Here is a 26,496-nt window from a genome sequence, read left to right as displayed (position 1 = left end):
CTGTAATCCCAGGACTTTGGGAGGCCAAGACAGGTGGATTGCTTAAGGCTAGGAGCTTGAGACCAGCCTGGCCAACATGGTGAAACCCTGTCTCTATTAAAAAAAAAAAAAAAAAAAAAAAGGATAAAAAATAAAAAGAAACCAGTCATTTGGCTTTGGTCCAGCAGGAATCAAGCTAATTCATACTACATGACCAGGCAGGGTCGCTGTAAAGACCTTGAAGTCAGCAGGTCTATTGGCAGAGACGCAGCACTTACTGTAGCATAATTCCACTAAGAATGAAGAATGAACCATAGGTGAGTGAAGAGGTAGCCAGAAACAGACAAATGGTTTAAGAGGAGCTAAAATAAATGGGATAAGCTAAAGGACTTTTTAAGAAGGTACATGAGAAGGCCGGGTGCTGCGGCTCATGCCTATAATCCCAGCACTTTGGGAGGCTGAGCTGGGTGGATCACCTCAGGTCGAGAGTTCGAGACCAGCCTGACCAACAGGGAGAAACCCCGTCTCTACTAAAAATACAAAATTAGCTGGATGTGGTGCCACATGCCTGTCATCCCAGCTACTCAGGGAGGCTGAGGCAAGAGAATCACTTGAACCTGGGAGGTAGAGGTTGCGGTGAGCCGAGCTTGCACTATTGCACTCCAGCCTGGGCAACAAGAGTGAAACTCCGTCTCCAAAAAAAAAAAAAAGAAGATGCATGAGGCAAATGAGGCAACACACCATAACTAAGAATGGGCAATGCTCCTGAGAACGACTGACGGGCACCAGAACCTCAAAGCCAGTCCCCAGGAACCCTGACACAAGACCCAAAGAGGAATGCATAATGCATGGGCGCCATCCTCAAGAGGCTTCCAGTCTTGTCGAAATGATCAGACAAATAATTACTGGTCATGTTTGAAAAACCAGTGACTTTGGCCAGGAGCGGTGGCTCACACCTGTAATCCCAGCACTTTGGGAGGCCAAGGCAGGTGAATCACGAGGTCAGAAGTTTGAGACCAGCCTGGCCAACATGGTGAAACTCCATCTCTACTAAAAGTACAAAAATTAGTCGGGCGCCTCTAATTCCAGCCACTCAGGAGGCCAAGCCAGGAGAATCGCTTGAACCCGGGAGGCGGAGGTTGCAGTGAGCTGAGATCCCACCACTGCACTCTAGCCTGGGCAACAAGAGCAAGACTCCATCTGAAAAAAAAAAAAAAAAAGGCAAACCAGGTACTTGAACCTCTTTCCAACCAATGACACTTTAATGAGATTGGCTGGGCACAGTGGCTCACACTTGTAATAATCCCAGCAGGATCATTTGAACCCAGGAGTTTGAGATCAGTTCTTGAGAACATAGCAAGATTCCTTCTCTTTAAAAAAAAAAAAAAAAAAAAAAAAGAAAAATTGGTGGGGCATGGTGGTGCACGCCTGTGGTCCCAGATACTCAACAGCCTGAGGCGGGAGGATGGCTTGAGCCCAGGAGTTCAAGGGTGCAGTGAGCCGAGATCAGGCCACAGCACTCCAGCTTGGGTGACAGAGTGAGACATCGTCTCAGAAAAAAAGCAAGACCATCAGCCTTGAGTTTGAAAGGAAATGTACATTTCCTCCACTAAAAGTTAGAACTGATTTACACATCCCCAGCTGACCACTAGGCCTGATATACAGCTCAGAATTGTTGACACCTGCCTTCTGGGTTGTAATGTGGTCCCAAGGAGAAAACAGAATATTTTTGGCTTTTTTTCAAGACAAAGTCTCACTCTGTCGCCCACACTGGAGTGCCAATGGTATAATCATAGCTCACTGCAGCCTCAACCTCCTGGGCTGAAGTGATCCTCCCCCCTCAGCCTCCTGAGTAGCAGAGACTACAGGCACACACCACCACACCCAGCTAAGTTATTATTATTAATATTTTTGTAGAGATGAGGTCTCACTATGTTACCCAGGCTGGTCTCGAATTCCTGGCCTCAAACGATCCTCCCATCCTGGCTCCCAAAGTGCTAGGATTATAAGCATGAGCCACAGTGCTGGCCAAAATAGAACATTAGAGGCCGGGCGCGGTGGCTCAAGCCTGTAATCCCAGCACTTTGGGAGGCCGAGGCGGGTGGATCACAAGGTCAGGAGATCGAGACTATCCTGGCTAACATGGTGAAACCCCGTCTCTACTAAAAATACAAAAAACTAGCCGGGCGTGGTGGCGGGCGCCTGTAGTCTCAGCTACTTGGGAGGCTGAGGCGGGAGAATGGCGTGAACCCGGGAGGCGGAGCTTGCAGTGAGCCGAGATCACGCCACTGCACTCCAGCCTGGGAGACACAGCGAGACTCCGTCTCAAAAAAAAAAAAAAAAAAAAAAAAAAAATAGAACATTAGAGACACACTTTACATTGAATTTACTTGGAAGGCTGATTCTTTTTCCACACCCTCCCTAAGACAGCGAGCTGGATTTTAGGACCTTAACTCTGCCCCTGAAATGGTCAGGCCAGGGGAGATGGCCTTTACCTTTTGGATTACAAGAGTATCAACTCCCTCCCTGCTTGATTGAGCAGCAGAGCAAACTTGGCCACAGCTCCTTTTAGCTCTTCCCATCCTGCTCTGCAAAATGCTGTACCTCCCTGTACACTTCTGATTTCCTCCTTTTTTATTTTTATTTTTATTTTTGAGATGGGGTCTCACTCTGTTGCCCAGGCTGGAGTGCAGTGATGTGATCTCGGCTCACTGCAACCTCCGCCTCTTGGGTTCAAACGATTCTCCTGCCTCCCGAGTAGCTGGGATTACAGGCGCCTGCCACCACGCCTGGCTAATTCTTTTGTACTTTTTAGTAGAGACAGGGTTTCACCATGTTGGTCAGGCCAGTCTCAAACTCCTGACCTCAAGTGATCCACCTGCCTCAGCCTCCCAAAGTGTAGGAATGACAGGTGTGAGCCACCACGCCTGGCCAATTTCCTCCTCTTTTCATTGTCTCTACCAGGAGTGACTCGCAATCCATGTGTATTTAAAATTCTCGTGGCTATAGAGGAAAAAAATCTGCTGAGTAAGGTCAGTTGCTTCAAAGTAAATTGTGTATATCAGAATTCCACACACAGAAAAATCATTGCCGGAGAATGGACTCTGGATTCTTCATATTTGGCTCTAACAGGGAGGGAGAGGGCAGGGCCAGGGGTAGAAGACATGCCGGTGGGAAGGTCTATTCTCAGATTCTCAGACACAGTGGCTCCCAGGCCCCATCCGGACCACTGTCTTCTGCAGCTCAGAACAGAACTTCTGCCTGGCTGGCCCCAGCTACTTCATCTGGGGCAAGCAAAGGACCAACGGATTTAAAAACAAAACAAAAAAAAACAGAAAAGTCACTGCTGACAAGTGCTTCTTGCCCCTAGTTCCAAAGTACAAAAGCAAGTTTTCCTGCAGTACCAGGCCTCGGAGGCCTGATTTTGGATAAGAGGAAAAAAGCTTCTCGCCCAAACAAACGCTTTCCAACTTCTCAATCTCTGTATCTTTCAACAGGCTTCTAAGATCACCTTACTTCCTTCACCTTGTTGGGACTGACCTCTTACCTTCACCTGTGTGAGGAAAAATTAAAAGCCTGTACAGAGGTTGTGAAGGTCGCACACAATTGCGAGAACCAAGCTTATTTGCTTTGGTAATAGGGATAAATTTGTTCAGGTTCCCGGGCATTGAAAGAGTACACAGTATAGCCGGGCATGGTGGCACGTGCGTGTAATTCCAGCTACTGGGGAGGCTAAGGCAGGAGAATTGCTTGAACCTGGGAGGCGGAGGTTGCAGTGAGCCGAGATTGTGCCACACTGCACTCCAGCCTGGGCGACAGAGCGAGACTCCGTCTCAAAAAAAAAAAAAGAGTACACAGTAGATTTTGAAAAGCTTCTGAATCAGAGGAGACTCAAACAGGGAACTCCCTATAACAAGGGCTGGGATCCTCAGCACATGCACTTACACTATATTTTATTTTATCTTTTGTTTAGAGATGGAGTCTTGCTCTGTCACCCAAGCTGGAGTGCAGTGGTGTGATTTCGGCTCACTGCACTCTCTGCCTCCCGGGTTCAAGTGATTCTCATGCCTCAGCCTCCCGAATTGCTGGGATCAGAAGTGTGTGCCACCACACCCAGGTAATTTTTGTATTTTTGGTACAGACCGGGTTTCACCATGTTGGGCAGGCTAGTCTCGAACTCCTGACCTCAGGTGATCTGCTCACCTCGGCCTCCTAAAGTGCGGGGATTACAGGTGTGAGCCACCATGCCCGGCCTTATGCTATATTTTATGATTAAAAAAAAAAAAAAAAAAAAAAGCCAGCGCAGCCATAAAAAACAATGACATCATGTCCTTTGCTGCAACATAGATACATCTGGAGGCCGTTATCCTAAGTGAATTAGCGCAGGAACAGAAAACCAAATACCACATGTTCTCACTTAAAAGTGGGAGCTAAACTGGGTACATGTGGATACAAAGACGGGAAAAACACAGTAATGGCCACGTGCAGTGGCTCACACCTGTAATCCCAGCACTTTGGGAGGCCGAGGCGGGCAACTCACTTGAGATCAGGAGTTCGAGACCAGCATGGCCAACATGGTGAAACCCTGTCCCTACTAAATATACAAAAATTAGCCAGGCATGGTGGTGGGCACCTGTAATCCCAGCTACTCAGGAGGCTGAGGCAGGAGAATCACTTGACCCCAGGAGGTGGAGGGTGCAGTGAGCTAAGATCACACCATTGTGTTCCAGTCTGGGCGACAGAGCGAGACTGTGTAAAAACAAAAAACAAACAAAAAAAAGGATACTGAGGACTACAAGAAGGCAGCGGAAGGAGGGCAAAGACTGAGAAACTACCTACTGGGTACCGTGCTCAATCCCTGGGTGAGGAGATCAATCATACCCCAAACCTCAGCATCATGTGATATACCCATGTAACAAACCTGCACATGTACTCCTTGAAGCTAAAATAAAAGTTGAAATGATATGTAATATAACCAGCTATTCTGGGAAGCTGAGATCTTCTGCATGCCACATAGTTGACATCAATTTTTAAAATTCAGGTGAGGAGTAAATGCCGGCCGGGCGCGGTGGCTCACGCCTGTAATCCCAGCACTTTGGGAGGCCGAGGCAGATGGATGACCTGAGGTCGGGAGTTCAAGACCAGCCTGGCCGACATGGCGAAACCCTGTCTCTACTAAACATATAAAAATTAATCAGGTGTGGTGGCCCGCACCTGTAATCCCAGCTACTCAGGAGGCTGAGACAGGAGAATCACTTGAACCCAGGAGGTGGAGGTTGCAGTAAGCCAAGATCGCACCACTGCACTCCAGCCCAGGTGACAGAGCAAGACTCTGTCTCAAAAAAGAGTGAACTGCTAGCAGATAGACAAACGTTTAACAGTTCAATGCATAAAAACATTCCAATGACAGCAAAAAAAACCAAGAAAAGGCAAATCAGACTCACGTGTCTCCAGTGCTAGATTTCTAGTAGACCACACTCTTCTCTTCCTGTTCCTTCCCTAGATAAAAATGCAGAACAAAGTTCTGACTACAGATTTCTTCAAGAAAGACCTGTGGATTCTGCAAGAGCAAGAGCCTAGAAAGAGAGAATGAGGAAATGAACATCGTAGTCCACACACAAAACAGGAAAGAGGGAGGCTGTCTGGCTTCACTCTCTCTCCTGGTGGGACTGGCACAAAAACGGGTCAGAGGCAAAATTTCCTAAGACTGCTTCCTCTGCGAAATGCTTTACTCCTACCCCCTTCAATCACTGTAGAGTCAACATACTCTTTTCTATGGCTTCAATTCTGCAAGGTTCAGGTCTGACAGGAAATCACATATACCTGATTAGCAGGGTACAAAAGCAAGGGAGAGGGAAAGAGAATCTCTTGGGAGAACTAAATGCATAGACAAAGAAGCAGACTTGGGCGGGTGCGGTGGTTGATGCCTGTAATCCCAATACTTTGGGAGGCCAAGGCAGACGGGCCACTTGAGGTCAGGAGTTCGAGACCAGCCTGGCCAACATGGTAAAACCCCATCTCTACTAAAAATACAATAATTAGCCTGCTGGTAACAGTGTGTGCCTGTAATCCCAGCTATTTGAAAGGCTGAGGCAGGAGAATCACTTGAACCCAGCGGGCAGAGGCTGCAGTGAGCCAAGATCATACCATTTCACTCCAGCCTGGGCAAGAGAGAGACTCTGTCTCAAAAGAAAAAAAAAAATTGGCCAGGTATGGTGGCACATGCCTGTGGTCCCAGCTACTCGGGAGGCTGAGGCAGGAGAACTACTTGATAAACCCCGGAAGCAGAGTCTGCAGTGAGCCAAGATCGTGCCTCTGCACTCCAGCCTGGGTGATAGAGCGAGACTCCATCTCAAAATAAATAAATAAATAAACAAACAATAAATATAATGAGGGGACAGAGACAACAGCCTTCCAAGATGAATCAGAGAAAGATCTGCTGCCCAATTACAAGGGAGCAAAGACAACAGGTGTGTGTGTGTGTGTCTCTGAGATAGGGTTTTGCTCTGTCGCCCAGGCTGGAACGCAGCCATGCAATCATAGCTTACTGCATCCTAGAACTCCTGGGCTTAAGCAATTATCCTGCCTCAGCCTCCCGAGTAGCAGGGACTACAGATGCACACCATTATGCCCTGCTAATTTTTCATTTTTTGTAGAAACAGAGTCTCGCTATGTTGCCCAGGCTGACCTTGAACTCATGGCCTCAAGGGATCCTCCCACATCGGCCTCCCAAAGTGTTGAGATGACAGCTGTGAGCCACCACACTGGGCCTGCAGTTTCTTATAAACATATACTTACCATAAGACCCAGCAAGGCCGGGCACGGTGACTCATGCCTGTAATCCCAGCACATTAGGAGGCCGAGGTGGGCGGATCACCTGATGTCAAAAGTTTGAAACCAGCCTGACCAACATGGTGAAACCCTGTCTCTATTAAAAATACAAAATTAGCTGGGCCACCATGCTGGTAATCCCAGCTACCAGGGAGACTGAGGCAGGAGAATTGGTGAACCCTGAAGGCGGAGGTTGCAGTGAGCTGAGATCGCGCCACTGCACTCCAGCCCGGGCAACAAGAGCAAAATTCTGTCTCAAAATAAATAAACAAATAAATAATTATACTGATGGAAAGGAGCCAGACACAAGAGCACATACTGTATGGTTTCAGTTATATGAAACACTAGAGGCCGGGCACGGTGTCTCATGCCTGTAATCCCAGCACTTTGGGAGGCCAAGGTGGGTGGATCACGAGGTCAGGAGTTTGAGACCAGCCTGGCCAATATGGTAAAACCCCGTCTCTACTAAAAATACAAAAAAATTATCCAGGCGTGGTGGCGGGCGCCTGTAGTCCCAGCTACTCGGGAGGTTGAGGCAGGAGGATCTCTTGAACCCAGGAGGCAGAGGTTGCAGTGAGCTGAGATTGCACCATTGCACTCCAGCCTGGGTGACAGAGTGAGACTTGGTCTCAAAAAAAAAAAAAAAAAAAAAAAAGAAAAACACTAGAAAATACAAATGCTATAATGACAAAGATCAGATCAGTAGGGCTAGGAGTTGGGACAAGGGGCTGACTGGAAAGAGGCCCTAGGAAACTTATGGGTGATGGAAATGTTATTGTGGTGATAATTACAAGCATGAATAAATTTATCAAAATTCATCAAAATGTGCACTTAAAGAGTGCATTTTATTGCATTTAATTATATATCAATAAAACACTGGTTTTAAAAAAGTCTCTCATGGGAGGCTGCTCTAGGCAACCTTGAGGATCCCTTTAACCCTAATTCTAGTCCAAGGATTTTCTAAAAAATAAAAAAGGCCGGGCGTGGTGGCTCACGCCTGTAATCCCAGCACCATTTGGGAGGCCGAGATGGGCGGATCACAAGGTCAGGAGATCGGGACCATCCTGACTAACATGGTGAAACCCCGTCTCTACTAAAAATACAAAAAAAAATTAGCCAGGCCTGGTACCAGGCACCTGTAGTCCCAGCTACTAGGGAGGCTGAGGCAGGAGAATGGCATGAACCCAGGAGGCAGAGCTTGCGGTGAGTCAAGATCTCATCACTGCACTCTAGCCTGGGCGACAGAGCAAGACTCCATCTCAAAAAAGAAAAAAGAAAAAAAAAAAAGGTTGGGCATGGGGACTCACACCTATAATCCCAGCACTTTGGGAGGCTGAGGAGGGAGGATCGCTTGAGCCCAGGAGTTCCAGATCAGCCTGGGCAACATAGTGAAATGCCATCTCTACAAAAAATAAAATAAATGAGCCAGGCATGGTGGTGCATACTTGTAGTCCCAGCTACTTGGGAGGCTGAGGCAGGAGGATCACTTGAGCTCAGGAGTTTGAGATTCCAGTGAGCTATGATTGCACCGCTACACTCTAGCCTGGGTGACCAAGTGAGACCCTGTCTCTTAAAAAAAAAAAAAAAAAGAAAGAAAAGAAGGAAGGAAAGGAAGGCATATATTAAATCATTTGAAAATTTTAAAAGTCCTGACTACTTTGTTTCACCAACATGATAGTGACAGGCCTATGGTCATGATATTGAAAACCTACTTGGCACTGTAATACAGAAATCTTGGATTTTATTATTTTCCTCCCTGATCTTCATTCCAATATCAGTCATCAAATATTTAAAAAGTAATAATATGCAAATCATACATAAAGAAAATATAGTGGCCAGGTACAGTGGTCATGCTTGTAATCCCAGCTCTTTGGGAGGTAGAGGCAGGTGGATCGCTTGAGGCCAGGAGTTTGAGACCAGCCTGGCTAACATGGTGAAACCCTGTCTCTACTAAAAATACAAAAATTAAAAAATTAGTTGGGCATAGTGGCCCACACCCATCTACTCGGGAGGCTGAGGCAGGAGAATCCTTTGAACCCTGTAGGCGGAGGTTGGAGTGAGCCGAGATCGCGCCACTGCACTCCAGCCTGGGCAACAGAATGAGACTCTGTCAAAAAAAAAAAAAAAAAAAAATTAAAAAAGAAAATAAAATATAGTAAATATATTTAATGAATGAAAACATGATTTAATTCCCAACTTGACGTTGTATCGTTATAACAATGTATCTGGTAAGTACTTATTTTAAAATTCTAATTCTAATGGGAAAGAAGACAAACTCGGACACTTCAACTCTGAGTTTGGGGACTGCCCCAGTCTTGCACTGAGGGTGCTCCTGTGTGCAAGGGATTGCATCATTCATTCATGCTGTTTGGCAACATGCGGCTGCTGTAAGATTAGACAAGTGAAGTTACCCAAAACATAAATCAATGAAAAGCAAGCCTGAAGATTCTAGGAAATGATCTGCCTATGCGATTAAGAAGAAATGTAGACTCAGAGAGGAAGCCTGGAAGAGGAAAAGGAAAGTCGGCAAAATCAGAAAGTTGGGTGCAGGGAAAGCACAAGCCAGGACTCACGCTGTGTCCTGGGCCTCCGGGGCTCCTTTCGGCTGCAGGGGGCCAGCGCCGGCTCCAATGCTCAGGCGAGCAGTTCCCAGGGAGGTGAACTGTGCAGACTCAGGGCCTCCACTGAACGCTCTCTTGAAATCTGCTGATAAGCAGGGTGGCTTCTGATGAGTTCTGCAAGTGCTTCTGTAAACTGGAGACACCAGATCTCTGTTCTGCAAAGCCGGGCTGGGAGGACGCTTTGGCCCCGCCCCAGGGGAGGGGCTCCCAGAACCAGCCCTCTCCTCCTCCGGGGGCTCAGCGCCTGTATTCCCAGAAGTGCACGGTGCGGAGTGAGCTTTTGCTTTTTCCGCAAAGCCGCGCCCCGTGGCACCTCCGCTTTAAGCTCCTGGACCTTCAGAAGCTGCTCCGCGCTGCCGCCACCACCACTTAGGATCTAAGGGTAGGTGAGGGAAGCAAGGGACCGCTGCACTGATTTTGCAATTAATAAAACCCCGTCGGGGGGCCTCTTTTGAAATCCACGTTTGGCATTATGCGCTTGCAGCACAGTAGGTCCCAAAAGAACTTCAAAGACTACTTATATTCTTTTTTTTTTTTTTTTTTTTTTTTTTGAGATGGAGTCTCTCTCGGTCGCCTGGGCTGGAGTGCAGTGGCACGATCTCCGCTTAGTGCAAGCTCCGCCTCCTGGGTTCACAGCATTCTCCTGCCTCAGCCTCCCAAGTAGCTGGGACTACAGGCGCCCGCCACCACACCCAGCTAATTTTTTGTATTTTTAGTAGAGACGGGGTTTCACCATGTTAGCCAAGATGACCTCGTGATCCGCCCACCTCGGCCTCCCAAAGTGTTGGGATTACAGGCGTGAGCCACCACACCCGGCCAAGACTACTTATATTCTCAATTAAAATGCAACCATGAGTAACAAAATGAGTCTTTGCACCTTGTTTTTATTTTATTTTTAATTTTTATTTATGTTTTTAAATAGAGATGGGGGGGCTCCCGTTCCTGGGCTCAAGCGATCCTCCCTCCTCGGCCTCCCAAAGTCTTGGGATTACAGGTGTGAGGTACCGCGCCCGGCCTATTTCTTTTTAAAATTTTTCTGGCCAGGCTCGGCGGCTCAAGCCTGTAATCCCAGCACTTTTGGAGGCTGAGGCAAGCGGATCACCTGAGATCAGGCGTTCCAGACCAGCCTGGCCAGCATGGCAAAACTCCGTCTGGAGCAAAAATACAAAATTAGCGGGGCATGGTGGTGCATGCCTGTAGTCCCGGCTACTTGAGAGGCTGAGGCAGGAGAATTGCTTGAACCCCGGGGAAGGAGGTTGCAGTGAGCCACGATCGTGCCACTGCACTACAGCCTGAGCAACAGAGTAAGACTGGTTTAAATATATATATATGAATTCCATGTGTCACTTGCCCAGCTCCTTGCATGTAACTACAACAAATAACGGGTGTTTCCCCCAAACATTTACCACTAGAGTTAGCTGGCTAGAGCTGGGCATCGAGGTCCACTCTAAAACACAACCTGAAACCTCAAAGGCTGACAGTCTGAACTCCAGGCTCACTCTACGTTGCTTACCCACACAGAGGATGCAATCCCTGGGGTGGGACACTTGGTCACAGCATCTCTGCCCTTAGCTACAGGACCCTCCTCACCAAAACACAATTTTTTTCTTTTCCCGAGGCTGAGTCTCACTGTTTCCCAGGCTGGAGTGCAGTGGTGTGATCTCAGCTCACTGCAACCTCCGCCTCCTGGGTTCAAGTGAGTCTCCTGCCTCAACCTCCCCAGTAGCTGGGATTACAAGCGCACGCCACCATGCCCAGCTAGTTTTTGTGTTTTTAGTAGAGACTGGGTTTCACCATGTTGGCCAGGCTGGTCTCAAACTCCTGACCTCAAATGATCTGCCCACCTCAGCCTCCCAAAGTGCTGGGATTACAGGCATGAGCCACCACACCCAGCCTGCTGTAGTTTTTTAAAAAGCATAATAGGCTGGGCACATTGGCTCACACCTGTAATCCCAGCACTTTGGGAGGCCGAGGCGGGTGGATCACCTGAGGTCAGGAGTTCAAGAACAGCCTGGCCAACAATTTGAAACCCTGTCTCTACTAAAAATATAAAAATTAGCCTGCCGTGGTGGCGCCTGCCTGTAATCCCAGCTACTTGGGAGGCTGAGGCAGGTGAATCGCTTGAACCTGGGAGGGGAGGTTGCAGTGAGGTGAGATCACGCCACTGCACTCCAGCCTGCGCAACAGAATGAGAATCCATCTGAAAAAAACACACAAAAACCAAAAGCATAATAAAAGAAACAAAATGTTAAACACCAGATGTTTGTATCTAAGTGGTAACTGAGAATTTATTTTGAGGGGAAAAGAAACTCAAGTAAGTAAATGTGGAAGGCTAGAAGAGTTAACTTATGCTATTTGTATTTCATAAATGTTTAACATTAAATATTCCTTAAAATATTAAATATTCTTAAAAATTTCAGATAAAGTATTTATATTTACTAAAATCTGGCTGGGTGTGGTGGTGCATGCTTGCAGTCCCAGCTACTTGGGAGGCTGAGGCGGGAGGATCATTTGAGCTCGGGATTTCAAGGTTACAGTGTGCTGTGATCATGCCACTGTTCTCCACCCTGGGTAACAGAGCAAGCCCTTGTCTCTGAAAAATTAGTTAATTAATTAAAATCTGTCACCTCTTCATGGTCCTGGAATCAACCCCACACTCACACCTGTATTAATACTTGTGGGCATGAGATGGCTGTATTGTAGACATTGTTTTGCTAGAGCACATCACATTAAAAATATATATAGTTGCCTAGAAGACACTAATGAGTGGTCACATATAACAACCAGGAGGTAATCTTGTCAGAGAAAGCAAAACTGTGAAACAGATTAAAATATGCTTCATCAGGCTGGGCAGAGTGGCTCACGCCTGTAACCTCAGCACTCTGGGAGGCCGAGGCGGGAGGATCACCTGAGGTCACGAGTTCGAGACCAGCCTGGCCAACATGATGAAACCCCATCTCTACTAAAAATACAAAAAGTAGCTAGGCCTGGTGGCGGGCACCTGTAATCTCAGCTACTGGGGAGGCTGAGGCAGAAGAATCACTTGAACCCAGGAGGCAGAGGTTGCAGTGAACCGAGATTACACCACTGCACTCTAGCCTGGGTGACAAAGCCAGACTCTGTCTAAAAACACAAAAAGCAAAAAAAAAAAAAAAAAAAAGCTTCAATGCTGTTCTTACTGGAATAATAGCACAAGTGAACCAAATACAGTACAGCATAATGAAGGCATAATTACTGGAATAATAGCACGTGAGAACCAAATACAATACAGCATAATGAAGGTATAATAAAAATATTAGCAAATTATTTTGCAAAGTTTTAATCACAATTGGTTAGTCAAAAGTAATACAGGTCATACTACTGTTCCTAAAGGTTTTCTTTCTTCTTTTTTTTTTTTTTTGAGACAGGGTCTCACTGTCACCCAGGCTGGAGTGCAGTGGCATGATCATAGCTCACTGAAGCTTCAAACTCCTAGGCTCAAACAATCCTCTTGCCTCAGCCTTCTGAGCAGGTGGGACCACAGGTGTGTGCCACCACACGAGGCTGTTTTTTTTTTATGTTTAGTAGAGCCTGGGTCTCATTAGTCTCCAACTCCTGGGCTCAAGTCCAAGCGTGATCCACTTTACCCGGCTCTGAAAGATTTTCTATAGATCACATTTTTGTAAGCTAACATTTTTTTTTTTTTTTTTTTTTTTTTTTTCCTGAGATGGAGTCTCTCTCTGTCACCCAGGCTGGAGTGCAGCAGCGTGATCTCAGCTCACTGCAACCTCTGCCTCCCGGGTTCAAGCGATTCACCTGCCTCAGCCTCCCAAGTAGGTGGGATTACAAGCATGCACCACCATGCCCGGCTAATTTTTGTATTTTTAGTACAGATGGGGTTTCACCATGTTGGACAGGCTGGTCTTGAACCCCTGGCCTCAGGTGATTCACTTGCCTTGGCCTCCCAAAGTGCTGGGATTATAGGAGTGAGCCACCGTGCCCAGCCACAAATTTTCTAATGGCTAATTATGTTAGAATCATGTACTCTTTTTAAAAGTCATTCAGTGCTAATAGCCTTCTAAAGTATAGTAAATTGAAACAAGCCCTCCGGAAACAATATGGTGTTATTCAGTAACATTGAACACAAGCGGCGGAGCGCAGTGGCTTACTCCTGTAATCCCAGCACTTTGGGAAGCTGAGGTGGGCGGATCACGAAGTCAGGAGATCAAGACCATCCTGGCTAATACGGTAAAATCCCATCTCTACTAAAAATACAAAAAAAAAAATTAGCCGGGCGTGGTGGCAGGTGCCTGTAGTCCCAGCTACTCGGGAGGCTGAGGCAGGAGAATGGCATGAACCCAAGAGGCGGAGCTGCAGTGAGCCAAGATCGCACCCCTGCACTCCAGCCTGGGCGACAGAGCGAGACTCCATCTAAAAAAAAAAACAAACAAAAAACATTAAACACAAGCAATTTCTACGACCCAGCAATTCCACCTGAGGAAGACACTCAGGAGAAACTTGCATGATTAAGCTGGCTGGGTGTGGTGCCTCATGCTTCTAATCCTAGCACTTTGGGAGGCCTAGATGGAAGGATCCCTTGAGCCCAGGAGTTCAAGACCACCCTGGGCAACATATTGAGACTAATCTGTACAAAAAATAAACAAAATTAGCTGGACGTGGTGGCACACATCTCGAATCCCAAGTACTTGGGTAGCTGAGGTGGGAGGATGACTTAAGCCTAGGAGGTTGAGGCTGCGCTAAGATCACGCCACTGCACTCCAGCCTGGGTGACAGAGTGAGACTCCACCCCCCAAAAAAAAGAAAAAAAAAAAAAAAAAAGAGGCTGGGTGCAGTGGCTCATGCCTGTAATCACAGTACTCTGAGAAGCTGAGGTGGGCAGATCACCTGAGGTCAGGAATTTGAGACCAGCCTGACCAACATGGAGAAACCCTGTCTCCTCTAAAAATACAAAATTAGCTGGGTGTAGTGGCGCATACCTGTAATCTTAGCTACTCAGGAGGCTGAGGCAAGAGAATCGCTTGAACCCGGGAGGCGGAGGTTGTGGTGACCCAGGATTATGCCATTGCACACCTGCCTGGGCAACAAGAACAAAACTCCGTCTCAAAAAAACAAACAAACAAACAAAAAAACTGACACTTGTATGACTGGAGGAGCCACATATATGTAAGAATTTTCACAGCAGTACTGTGAACATTCTCAGTTACTGTGATACTCCAATAGCCACCGGAAACTTTAAAAAGAGACTATCATTTAATGTCATAAATGATAACTTACAACATAAAATTCAGGACAGTAGTTACTTCTGAAAGTAAGAAAGGAAATGAGACTGAGAAAAGGTATGTAGAGTTAATAATGATACTATAACAATAATGTTCCTTTAAGTAGGATGGTAGGTATACAGATGCTTTTTATATCTGTGTGTATAAAATATTTGCTAATAAATGTAATATTTCTTATCAATACATTAAATACCAATACACTGCCGTCCAGGCACAGTGGCTCACACCTGTCATCCCAGCACTTTGGGAGGCCGAGGCAGAGCAGATCACAATGTCAGGAGATGGACACCATCCTGGCCAACATGGTGAAACTCCATCTCTACCAAAATACAAAATATTAGCCAGGCGTGGTGGCATGTGCCTGTAATCCCACCTACTCGGGAGGCCGAAGCAGGGGAATCATGTGAATCCAGGAAGCGGAGGTTGCAGTAAGCCAAGATTGCACCACTGCACTCCAGCCTGGCGACAGGGAAAGACGCCGTCTCAAAAAAAAAAAAAAAACCAATACATTAAAATAATATAAATGTCTTGAAAGAGCACAGTGAACACAGTTTGAAATGTGATTTAATATAAACATTGTCATTCAAAATAAGTCATGCCATGGAAATATGCCCATATGTCACATGAATAAAGGAAGTTGCAGAACATATATATCATTTGAGACCCCATTTTTGAACAAAGAAATCTCTATGTGTGTCTACATCCAGGTATGGTATATGGTTATATATCCATGTCTATATATCTATATAAAAAAGGAAACATTATTCATTTGTTTATATTTTTGAGACAGGGTCTGGCTCTGTCACTGTCCAGGCTGGAGTTCAGTGGTGCAATCTCAACTCACTACAATCTCTGCCTTCTGGGTTCAAGCGCTGGAATTTTGTTGTGAGCTATCTTTATAATGGAAAAAGTGGGAGAAATTTATATTACAAAGTGATATGATTACAGTATAAGAACTGTGGCAGGCCGGGCGCAGTGGCTCAAGTCTGTAATCCCAGCACTTTGGGAGGCCGAGACGGGCGGATTACGAGGTCAGGAGATCGAGACCATCCTGGCTAACACAGTGAAACCCTGTCTCTACCAAAAAATACAAAAAACTAGCTGGGCGAGGTGGCGGGCGCCTGTAGTCCCAGCTATTCGGGAGGCTGAGGCAGGAGAATGGCGTAAATCCGGGAGGTGGAGCTTGTAGTGAGCTGATATCTGGCCACTGCACTTCAGCCTGGGCGGCAGAGCGAGACTCCGTGGCCACTGCACTTCAGCCTGGGTGGCAGAGCGAGACTCCGTCTCAAAAAAAAAAAAAAAAAAAAAAAAAAACTGTGGCAATATTTGACTGAATCTTCCCCTTCCTCCTCCTAGAAATTATGCAAAGTGATAGGGAGATATGGTGGTAGGGGGGAATGAGGCAGAAATCCCATATTCAACAAAACTAGGAGACACAAAGTCACTGGAGACTCCAAGACCTGCACAAGGGCTACCAAAGTTACATGGGAAGAGGCAGATGCAGATCCCAGAAAACACCAGCAAAAATAGACTCTCTGAAGATGAGCCGTTCGTGCCACAGTGCAAACATGTGTTGTTTGAAACAAGCAGAGCAGAGCAGGGATAAAAAGAACTGAGGGCAAGGCTCAATCAAGCAGAAAGGGAGTTGAAACCCTTGTAACCCAAGGGGTGAAGATGCCCAAGGGGTGTAACCCAAGGTTAAGGTCCGAACACCCAGCTCACCTTCCTAGGGAGGGCGTGGGAAAAGAATCAGCCTTCCAAGTAAATTCAATGTGTGTCTCTAACATTCTGTTTTGGCCAGCACGGAAACTCACACCTGTAATCCAAACACTTTGGGAGGCCAAGGCGAGAGGATTGCTTGAGCCCGGGAATGCAAGACCAGCCTGGTTATCATAGCAAGACTCTCTCTCTTTTTTTTTTTTTTTTTTGGGGACAGAATCTTTCTGTGGCCCAGGCTGGAGTGCAGTGGCACGATCTCAGCTCACTGCAACCTCTGACTCCCGGATTCAAGCGATTCTCCTGCCTCAGCCTCCCGAATAGCTGGGTCCACAGGTGCCTGCCACTATGCCCAGCTAATTTTTGTATTTTTAGTAGAGACGGGGTTTCACCATGTTGGCCAGGATGATCTTGATCTCTTGACCTTGTGATCTGCCTGCCTCGGCCTCCCAAAGTGCTGGGATTACAGGTGTGAGCCACCTGGTCTGATTTGGAGACAATGTCTTTAAAGAGGTGATTATGTTAAAATGAGGTCTTCAGAGTGAGCCCTAATCGAATCTGACCGGTGTCCTTGTAAGAAGAGAAAATTTGGACATGGAGAGACATCAGAAGCATGTGAGTGTGCTGGGCACAGTGGCTTATGCCTGCAATCCCAACACTTTGGGAGGCCGAGGTAGACAGATCACTTGAGGCCAGGAGTTCAAGACTAGCTGGGGCAACATGGCAAAACACTGTCTCTAATAAAAATACAAAAATTAGTCCGGCGTGATAGTGCACGCCTGTAATCCCAGCTACTCGTGAGGCTGAGGCAGGAGAACTGCTTGAACTGGGAGGCAGAGGTTGCAGTCAGCTGAGATTGTACCACTGCACTCCAGCCTGGGTGACACAGCAAGACTCTGTCTCAAAAAAAAAAAAAGATCTGAGGCCGGGCGTGGTGGCTCAAGCCTGTAATCCCAGCACTTTGGGAGGCCGAGACGGGCGGATCACGAGGTCAGGAGATCGAGACCATCCTGGCTAACACAGTGAAACCCCGTCTCTACTAAAAAATACAAAAAACTAGCCGGGCGAGTTGGCGGGTGCCTGTAGTCCCAGCTACTCGGGAGGCTGAGGCAGGAGAATGGCGTAAATCCGGTAGGCAGAGCTTGCAGTGAGCTGAGATCCGGCCACTGCACTCCAGCCTGGGCAACAGAGCAAGACTCCGTCTCAAAAAAAAAAAAAAAAAAGATCTGGGCCGGGCACAGTGGCTCATGCCTGTAATCCCAGCACTTTGGGAGGCTGAGGCCGGTGGATCATCTGAGGTCAGGAGTTCCAGACAAGCCTGGCCAACAGGGTGAAACCTCGTCTCTACTAAAACTACAAAAATTAGCAGGGTGTGGTGTCATGCACCTATAATCCCAGCTACTTGGGAGGCTAAAGCAGGAGAATTGCTTGAACCCGGGAGGTGGACGTTACAGTGAGCCAAGATCCCTGTACTCCAGCCTGGACAACAGAGCGAGATTCTGTCTCAAAAAAAAACAAAAACAAACAAACAAAAAAAACTGTCTGAAAAAAACTTAATGAATTATTTCCAAGAAGGAAAAATAAAAATACAAATATAGAGATTCATGGAAAAGATGACAAAATAAGACAAAACTGACAAAATCCAGGAAAGAAGCAGAAGGGAGCCAGGCACCTGTAATCTCAGCAGTCTGGGAGGCCAAAGCAGAAGGATTGCTTGAGGCCAGGAGTTCAAGACCAGCATAGGCAACAAAGTGAAGCACTGTCTCTACAAAACATCAAAAAATCATTCAGGCATGGTGACAAGTGCTTGTGGTCCCAGCTACACAGGAGGCTGAGGTAGGAGTAAAGCTTGAGCCCCGGAGGTTGAGGCTGCAGTTCATGCAGTTCATGAGACATGTTCATACCACTGCACTCCAGCTTGGGCGACAGAATGGGACCCTGTCTCGAAAGGGAAAAAAAAAAAGGATGTAGAAGGAAAAAACATAACTATCACACTGGGCATGGTGGCACGTGCCTATAATGCCAACTACTCAGGAGGCTGAGGCAGGAGGATCACTTGAGCCCAGGAGTTCAAATCCGGCCTAGGAAACATATTGAGACACCATCTCCAAAAAACAGGTAAAATAACCATCACAGAAGTGAAGATGAAGCTAAAAGGAGCAAAAATAAAAGTGGACACTATGAAAAATATACTAACCAATATGGATAAAAATGAGAAAAGCAAAAAATATAAACCAAAAGAATTAAATGTAATTAGAGAAAAAATGATAGTTGGCCAGGTGCAGTGGCTCACGCTTGTAATCCCAGCACTTTGGGAGGCCAAGGTGGGTGGATCACCTGAGGTTGGGAGTTCAAGACCAGCCTGGCCAACAAGACCAACCCTGTCTCTACAAAAAATACAAAAATTAGCCAGGCGAGGTGGTGCACACCTGTAATCCCAGCTACTTGGGAGGCTGAGGCAAGAGAATTGCTTGAACTTGGGAGGGGGAGGTTGCAGTGAGCACCACTGCACTCCAGCCTGGGTGATAAAGTGAGACTCTATCTCAAAAAAAAAAAAAAAATATATATATATAGCTAAAGAAGACAGACCAAAGACAGCCAACATGCACAATTGAAATTTCCAATGAAGATAACCAAAACATTAGAACAAATAAGTATTTAACTGGGTGTGGTGACTTGAACCTGTAGTCCCAGCTATTAGGTAGGCTGAGGTAGGAGGATCACATGAGGCCAGGAGTTCAAGGCCAGCCTCAGCAACAGAGTAAGACTCCCCATCTCTAAATATAAATAAATAAATAAATATTTAAAGATATACAGGTCAGGCGTGGTGGCTCATGCCTGTAATCCTAGTACAGTACTTTGGGAGGCCAAAGTAGGAGGATCACTGGAGGTCAGGAGTTCAAGACTAGCCTGGGCAACATGAGACACCCCCCCACCCACCCAGCCCCTGTCTCTACAAAAAAAAAAAAAAAAAAAATTCACTGGGCGTGGTGGCGCACACCTGTTGGGAAACTAAGGTGGGAGGATGGCTTGGGCCCCAGGGTGGAAGCTACGGTGAGCTGTGATCGTGACACTGCACTCCAGCCTGAACAACAGAGCAAGACCCTGTCTCAAAAAAATAAATGAATAAAGTATGAGCCAGTGATTTTTTGTTTTAAAACAAGCCAAGCCATTATTCACACACAAAGGCTACAAACGATAGTTTTGAACATACAGGAATTCTGGGGATATTTTTCCCATGGGAATATTTTTCTTTTTTTGAGACAGAGTTTCGTCTTGTTGCCCAGGCTGGAGTGCAATGGCGTGATCTTGGCACACCGAAACTTCTGCCTCCTAGGTTCAAGCGATTCTCCTGCCTCAGCCTCCTGCGTAGCTGGGAATACAGGCATGTGCCACCACGCCTGGCTATTTTTGTATTTTTAGTAGAGACAGGGTTTCTCCATGTTGGTCAGGCTGGTCTCAAACTCCCGACCTCAGGTGGTCCACCCGCCTCGGCCTCACAAAGTGCTGGGATTACAGGCATGGACCACTGTGCCCGGCCTCCCATGGGAATGTTTTTCTTGAGGAAACTGCTAATGAATAAACATTACTCACCAATGGATAGCAAAGGGAACTTCAGCAAAGGGACAAGCAGGAGCACTGAGTGTATAGACCTGCAAAACTAAGACTAAACAAACCCAGGTTTTGGGGAGAAAAAACAGAATGTAAATGTTATCTACTCTGACAATATAGAAAAGATGCAATAGAAAAATTAGGAGGACAAAGATTATGGAATAAACAAAGTAAGGTGAGTTTTTGCAGGCTGTTTCATCTATAATAACTGAGAGTTAAAAGATTATTTAAATCACATTTAATTAACAGTGTAAGAATAATATTAAGAAAAACAACATTGCTGGCTAAAATCAGATAATAGGTCAGTCACCATGGCTGGCACCTGTAATCCCAGCACTTTGAGAGGCTGAGGCAGGAGGATCGCTTGAGGCTAGCTACTTGGGAGGCTGAGGTGAGAGGATCATTTGAGCCCAGGAGTTCAAAGCTGCAGTGAGCTAATGATTGCGCCGCTGCACTTTATTTAGCCTGGGTGACACAGTGAGACTCCATCTCAAAAAAAAAATAAAAAGGGCCAGGTGTGGCAGCTCATGCTTATAATCCAGGCAGGCAGATCACTTGAGGTTGGGAGTTCGAGACCAGCCTAACCAACATGGAGAAACACCATCTCTACTAAAAATACAAAATTAGCTGGGCATGGTGGTGCATGCCTGTAATCCCAGCTACTCGGGAGGCTAAGGCAGGGCAAGCGCTTGAACCCAGGAGGTGGAGGTTGCAGTGAGCTGAGATGGCGCCACTGCACTCCAGCCTGGGCAACAAGAGTGAAACTCTGTTTCCAAAAAAAAAAAAAAAAAAGAATTCTTGAATCCATACTGATACAAATTCATTCACTCATTCACTCATTCACGGAGGAGAAGGGAAAGTTCTTCCTTACAGCAGAATTCCAACCAATAAGTGTAAAATGAATGATGAAAGCAGAAAATTGGCCAGGTGCAGTGGCTCACTTCTGAATCCTACCTAGCAATTTGGTAGGCCAAAGTGGGAGGATCGCTTGAGGCAGGAATTCAAGACCAGCCTGAGCAACACAGCTTTTCAGAGACCTTGTCTCTAAAAAAAAATTAGCCAGGCACGATGGTGGATCACTTGAGCCCAGGAGGTTGAGGTTGCAGTAAGCAGTGACTGCGCCACTGCACTCCAGCCTGGGCACCAGAGTGAGACCCTATCTCAAAAATATATATTAAATAAAAAATGAATAGAAAATTACCACTTGCAAACTGTTAGGTTTGAGATTTGATTTTACCCTACTTACAAACTAATACATCAGCCTCTTGCTTGTTTTATGGATGTGGCCTAAGAAACAAGACTCCTGGCCAAGCACGGATAATAGGTCAGTCACCATGGCTGACACCTGTAATCCCAGGACTTTGGGAGGCTGAGGCAGGTGGATCACGAGGTCAGGAGATCGAGATCATCCTGGTCAACATGGTGAAACCCTGTCTCTACTGAAAATACAAAAATTAGCTGGGTGTGGTGGCGCGTGCCTGTAGTCTCAGCTACTCAGGAGGCTGAGGCAAGGAGAATCACTTAAACCCAGGAGGCAGAAGCTGCAGTGAGCCAAGATCGTGCCCCTGCACTGTAGCCTGGGTGACAGAGCAAGACTCTGTCTCAAAAAAAAAAAAAAACAAAAAACAAGTCTCCTGTCTGAAAGAACTTTATTGCTTACAGCATAGCAAGCAGCACAGGCAGTACGATAATTGCATCACTTCCCTTTTCCCTCCAACTTCCATGGGGTAACACGACATGACCCAGATGGATGCCTCAAAGACGGTGGGTTTGGATTACAGCTAAGGAACACTCAGCTCGGGGAATCTACTGTTTGTGTTTTTGTTTTTTATTGTTTTTTATTTATTTTTTATTTTTTAGAGATAGAGTTTCGCTCTTGTTGCCCAGGCTGGAATGCAATGGTGCTATTTTGACTTACCGCAACCTCCACTTCCTGGGTTCAAGCTATTCTCCTGCCTCAGCCTCCCCAGTAGCTGGGATTACAGTGCCATCACACCTGGCTCATTGTGTATTTTTTTAGTAGAGATGGGTTTTCTCCATGTTGGTCAGGCTGGTGTTGAACTCCCAACCTCAGGTGATCTGCCCACCTCGTTTATTGTTTTATTGTTTTATTTTTGTAGAGATGGGGTCTCACTGTGTTGCCTAGGCTGATCTCGAACTCCTGGCCTCAAAGGATCCTCCACCTTCACCTTCCAAAGTTCTGGGATGGCTGGGCGCAGTGGCTCACACCTGTAATCCCAGCACTTTGGGAGGCCAAGCGGGGGAAATCACCTGAAGTCAAGAGTTTGAGACCAGCCAGGCCAACATGGTGAAGCCCTGTCTCTACAAAAATACAAAAATTAGCCAGGCGTGGTGGCGGGCACCTATAGTCCCAGCTACTCAAGAGGATGAGGCAGGAGAATCACTTGAACCCAGAAAATGGAGGCTGCAGTGAGCCAATATCGCGCCACTGCACTCCAGTCTGGGCAACAGAGTGAGCAGAGTGAGACTCCACCTTAAAAAAAAAAAAAAAAAAAAAAAAAAAAAAAGCTGGAATTATAGACATGAGCCACTATGCCAGGCTGAAATCTATTGTTTTTATACCAAGCAGTGGGCAAGCCTGCTCTTTGTCCAGGAGGAAACATTAACTTGTCTCTGAAGATTAGTAGCTGTATAAACAACTCTGAGAAAAGCCCCAAATAAAGAGCATTCTTGGGCCTTGCATTCTTGGCACACACAGCAAGACATGTAAGCACGCAACAGATCCATGGAGGACTTTCGTACAAAGATCACAGTAATAATTGTTTCAGGCAAAAATTATTGATGGGCTGGGCACAGTGGCTCATGCCTGTAACCCCAGCACTTTGGGAGGCTGAGGCAGGAGGACTGCTTGAGCCTAGGAGTTTGAAACTCACCCAAGCAACATAGCATGACCTTATCTCTAAAAAAAAAAAAAAAAGTTTTAAATTAGCCAGGCATAGTGGTGTACACCTGAAGTCTCAGCTACTCAGGAGGCTGAGATAAGAAGCTGAGCCCAGGAGGTTCAGGCTGCAGTAAGCTGTGTGATTGAGCTACTGCACTCCAGCCTGGACGACACAGTGAGACCCTGTCTCAAAAACAACAACAAAATCGATGGATGCTTAAATTAGTAGGCACTGTTCTGATGAAAAACAGAACAGTCACATATTTTCCCACAAAATGTTTATTAAATGCTTATTAAATACAAAGAAAAGCTAGTAACTTTAAAGTAGAGCAATCTGGCAAATATTAACCAAGTGAACAAAGTTAACATCACCAGGAATGAGAAAAACTGACATCATGTGACTCTTCCTATGATGCCTTGAAAAGGACACATACTCTCTGGTGTTCTTGCCAAAAATGAACAACCTGGTTTTTTTTTTTTTTTTGATAACGGAGTCTTGCTCTATAGCCCAGGCTGGAGTGCAGTGGCGTGATCTCCACTCACCGCAACCTCCGCCTCCCGGGTTCAAGTGATTCTCCTGCCTCAGTCTCCTGAGTAACTGGGATTACAGGCGTGCAGCACGATGCCCAGCTAATTTTTTGTATTTTTAGTAGAGACGGGATTGCACCATATTGGCCAGGACTGTCTCAATCTCTTGACGTCATGGTCCACCCACCTTGGCCTCCCAAAGGGCTGGGATTACGGGCATGAGCCACTGCGCCCGGCCATAACCTGCATTTAAACATAAGAAACTATCAGGGGGCCGGGCGCGGTGGCTCACGCCTGTAATCCCAGCACTTTGGGAGGCCGAGGCGGGCGGATCACAAGGTCAGGAGATCGAGACCATGGTGAAACCCCGTCTCTACTAAAAATACAAAAAATTAGCCGGGCGCGGTTGTGGGCGCCTGTAGTCCCAGCTACTCGGGAGGCTGAGGCAGGAGAATGGCAGGAACCCGGGAGGCGGAGCTTGCAGTGAGCCGAGATCGCTCCACTGCACTCCAGCCTGGGCGACAGAGCGAGACTCCGTCTCAAAAAAAAAAAAAAAAAAAAAAAAGAAACTATCAGGCCAGGTGCAGTGGCTCATGCATTTAATCCTAGCACTTTGGGAGGCCAAGGCAGGTAGATGACCTGAGGTCAGGAGTTTGAGACCAGCCTGGCTAACATGCCGAAACCCTAACTCTACTAAAGTACAAAAATTAGCCCAGCATGGTGGTGGGTGCCTGTAATCTCAGCTACTCCGGAGGCTGAGGCAGGAGAATCACTTGAACCCGGGAGGCGGAGGCTGCAGAGAGCAGAGATAGCGCCACTGCACTCCAGCCTGGGCAAAAGAGCGAGAGCAAGACTCCGTCTTTAAAAAATTTGAAAAAAAAAAAAATCATAAGGAAACATTAACTAACCCTTAGGTAAGGAACAGTCTGTAAAATAACAGGACAGTACTGAAAAAAAATGCCAAGATCATTAAAGACTGAAAAATTGCAGAACTGTTCCAGACTGAAGAACGTGACAAGTAAATGTGAAGAGTAATTCTAGATAAATAGAATCCTGGGCCAGAGAGAGAACATTCATGATATAATTAGCAAAATTTGAATGAAATCTATAGATTGGATTCTGCATCAATGTTAATTTCTTATTCCAGGGTTAAATGTGATGTTTACAATAGAAGGATCTGTGGGTAGAGTATGGGAATTCTTCTTACTGTTTTTTACAAATTCTTTTTATGTTTGAGACAGGTCTCGCTCTATCACTCAGGCTGGAGTGTAGTGCTGCGATTCTGGCTCACTGCAACATCCGCCTCCCAGGTTCAAGCAATTCTGCCTCAGCCACACAAGTAGGTGGGAATACAGGCATGCGCCACGACACCTGGTTTTTTTTTTTTTTTTTTTTGCTTTAAATTCAGGGAAACGTGCACAATGTGCAGTTTTGTTACACAGATATACATATGCCATGGTGGCTTGCTGCACCCATTAACCCATCCTCTAGGTTTTTTTTGTTTGTTTGTTTTTGAAAGAGTCTCACTCTGTCTCCCAGGCTAGAGTACAGTGGCACCATCTCGGCTCACTGCAAGCTCCACCTCCTGGATTCATGCCATTCTCTCACCTCAGCCTCCAGAGTAGCTGGGACTACAGGCGCCGGCCACCATGCCCAGTTAATTTGTTTTTTGTATTTTTAGTAGAGACGGGTTTCACCACGTTGGTCAGGCTGGTCTCGAACTCCTGATCTCGTGATCCGCTCACCTCGGCCTCCCAAAGTGCTGGGATTACAGGCGTGAATCACTGTGCCTGGCCTTTTTTTTTTTTTTGAGGAGTCTCGCTCTGTTGCCCAGGCTAGAGTGCAGTGACATGATCTTGGCTCACTGCAACTTCCATCTCCAGAATTCAAATGATTCTCCTTCCTCAGCCTCCTAAATAGCTGGGATTACAGGCGTGCACCACCACACCCAGCTAACTTTTTATATTTTTGGTAGAGATGGGGTTTCACCATGTTGGCAAGGTTGGTCTTGAACTCCTGACCTCAAGTCATCTGCCCACCTCGGCCTCACGAAGTACTGGGATTACAGGTGTGAGCCACTGTTCCTGGCCTTTTTTTTTTGAGACAAGAGTCTGGCTCTGTCACTCAGGCTGGAGTGCAGTGGCATGATCTTGGCTCACTGCAACCTCTGCTTCCTGAGTTCAAGCAATCCTCATGCCTCAGCCTCCCTAGTAGCTTGGATCACAGATGCACACCACCAGGCTAGGCTAATGTTTGTATTGTTACAGAGACGGGGTTTCACCATGTTGGCCTGGATGGTCTTGAACTCCTGACCTCAAGTGATCCGCCCGCCTCGGCCTCCCAAAGTGCTGGGATTACAAGCATGCGCCACCATGTCTGGCCTCCTCATAACATTTTTAACAGCAGTTATAATAAATCTGAATGCACACCACGTAATGCCTATGGAACTAATAACTCATCTTCTATTGTGCAGTGCTACTAGTCACATATATAGATGTTTTTGTGATTCTCAAATACACAAACCCACCTAAAAGCATCATATATCCAGATGTTCACTGCAGCCTGAATAGCAGATTAGGAACAACTTAAACATTAGTCAGTAGGTGACCAGTTAGTTGTGTCATTCTTTTTGAGACAGGGTCAGCTCTGTCGCCCAGGCTTAAGTGCAGTGGCAAGATCATAGCTGACTGCAACCTCCGCCTCCCAGATTCCAGCGATCCTCCCACCTCAGCCTCCGAAGTAGCTGGGACCACAGACGTGCAGCACCACACCCGGCTAATTTTTGTATATTTTGTATAGATGGAGTCTCGCTATGTTGCCTCGACTGATCTTGAACTCTCAGGCACAAGTGATGCCCCCGCCTCAGCCTCCGAAAGTGCCGGGATTACAGGCGTGAGCCACTGAGCCCTGGCCCCTAGTTGTGTCATTCTTACAAAGAACATCACGCAGCTGTTACCGAGGACTTCCTATTAGTCTTGATATAGCACAATCTCCAAGACACTTAAAGTATAACACACCCTACAGTGTG

General features: G+C 46.5%; 1 protein-coding gene across 6 annotated transcripts in view; it reads right to left on the bottom strand.

Moving 5' to 3' along the window:
* The window catches only part of PSPH (phosphoserine phosphatase), a 43,335-nt gene that overhangs the window by 15,784 nt on the left and 1,055 nt on the right, over nucleotides 1–26,496 (bottom strand). For 2 of the 6 annotated variants that reach the window (XM_050783526.1, XM_050783531.1), the window contains exons 2-3: nucleotides 9,384–9,564; nucleotides 5,424–5,555 (exon numbers count right to left, since the gene is read on the bottom strand). The gene's annotated coding sequence lies outside the window, so the exon portion shown is untranslated. Of the gene's footprint in view, nucleotides 1–5,423; nucleotides 5,556–9,383; nucleotides 9,676–14,407; nucleotides 14,506–20,020; nucleotides 20,094–26,496 lie in introns of those variants that run through there. The other 4 variants (XM_050783530.1, XM_050783528.1, XM_050783532.1 and 1 more) reach the window with 4 other exon arrangements.

This window comes from Macaca thibetana, chromosome 3 (genome assembly GCF_024542745.1).
Source record: "Macaca thibetana thibetana isolate TM-01 chromosome 3, ASM2454274v1, whole genome shotgun sequence".
In the NCBI taxonomy this organism is placed as follows: Eukaryota; Metazoa; Chordata; class Mammalia; order Primates; family Cercopithecidae; genus Macaca; species Macaca thibetana.
This window is presented reverse-complemented; position numbering and strand designations above follow the sequence as displayed.